Source organism: Pinus tabuliformis, chromosome 1_2 (genome assembly GCF_031772625.1).
Source record: "Pinus tabuliformis cultivar Carrire ecotype Pingquan chromosome 1_2, CPIR1, whole genome shotgun sequence".
NCBI classification, from domain to species: Eukaryota; Viridiplantae; Streptophyta; class Pinopsida; order Pinales; family Pinaceae; genus Pinus; species Pinus tabuliformis.
The window spans coordinates 1,176,706,797-1,176,708,723 of NC_142298.1; positions in this window are offsets into that span (position 1 = coordinate 1,176,706,797).

Sequence of the window (1,927 nt, forward strand, 5' to 3'; positions counted from 1 at the left end):
AGAGGAGGCAGGGGAGGAAGATGGGGACAGCATGGAAGGGGAAGGGGAAGAGTAGGAGACTACAGGGAAGAACATGCATCTACATCTGCTAGAAAACCCAAAAGATCTATAGGAAAGAAGATTCAGTTTGCAGAAAGAGCATATTGTGAGAACACCAACAAGGACATTAGAAGGATAATACAACAACTAGAAGAGGAAGCAACTCAGGGACAATCTGACTCTGAAATGGAAGATTGGGAATGCCTCCTCTCGGATCCAGGAAACACAAGAGGTCGCATGACTCTGTATAAACAGACGCTACATGTTTACTGGGTAATGAAAAGACTGCTTGCTAAGGCAATGGAGCAAGTAGCTATGGAAATGGCTGAACTTTCTCAAGGAATACCAAATCTAAAGAAAGAACTGAGGAATATCCAGATCACTCTGTTAATGCAGGAGAAAAAATGGATGAAATACAGCAGCATATAAAGGATTGCCACCCAGACATCAAGAAAGAAGCGGAGCAGCAGACAGGCATGGCGGCTCAGTAATGGGAGATATGTATAAATGCTATTTTCAAGAAGTTAGTAGATAATAGATTAGCATCTATAGACATTTTTTGAAAAGTTTAGAATGCATATACGAAAAAATAGAAGCCTTTATGACTATTTAGTTTATTTAGCTTGGACAAGAAGAATTAGGACTTTCTATTTTTGGATGGCTGTAAAGAACTTAAGGTGGCCAATAAACGCGGTTTCCCCTCGAGGCGGGTTGAGGCCACCACGAACATGTAATGGTTTTGATCCGCAGTAATAGAAAAAGAAAGGTCCCTCCGCAGTTTACAAAAAAAAAATATGCTACTAGTCCAACTCTGTCAAAAATCTCAAAAGACCCACAAAAATATGGTGCCAATTTTGTACAGGTTCTAGTTCTTAAGGTACTTTTTCTTGTTCTCACGCTCAAGTAAACATGGTCACCAATCTTGAATTCCTTGTGAGCTATCTTCCTATTGACATAACTTTTCTTCCTGTCATGTGTTGTTTTTATGTTTTGTCTAACTTTATGTGCCATCTATTCCATTTCATGCAATGCCTCTAGCCCCAATATTAGCATGTCTTCGGCCTTACTCCATCTGAGAGGTGTGTGACATTTTTATTGGCATTATGACAAATATGTTGTCCTTGACGGAAACCTACTTAATAAAGATATCAACATGATGGTAGCAAGATGAGTATTGATGCCAGTACAGATGTGATAAAAATATTGGACAAAGGAATATCAGTTCAGATACAGAGGAATGATAAAGATGAAATTTGAGGAAGTATACATGGGTTTTGTGAAGCAAAGCCGCATAGATACACAGGTATGGTGAAGAAAATTCATGTACAATTTCCACACCATAGTATTCTCAATACCAGGGGTCTTTACCATGATATGGGCCCATTGTAATGAGTGTGAAAATGAATATTTGATCCCGTCAAAGATAACCATCGGCATAACTATGGAATTTGCCTAAGGTATTGGCTAAGGCCTAAGATATATAAGGAAATGGAGATCAAAGTGCTATGTGTGCATGTATTGGGTTTTTGATGAATGGTTTGATATGAAAAAAAAGTGCATCGAGTATGATGATGGATCATATTTATTAGATCTGAAATGACTACACATTAAATAATCTACTTTTACGTTGATATAGCTATGATGATGATGTCATGATGCATGTCTTTTACATTGCATGTTGAGAATTGGGTTTGATTGATGTTTTGTTGTGCATCGAAGGTATGATTCAATATTTACAGATATGTACGCAAGTTTTCTTCAGAAACATTGCCTACATATGCAGATCTTCTTCTAGGTAGTCGCGTATCAATCCTTCAGTATGGATTGATCTGTATGTGGGTTTTCTTCTTTAAAGGCATACATACAAGGAAGTGTCTAAAAAGGGTCA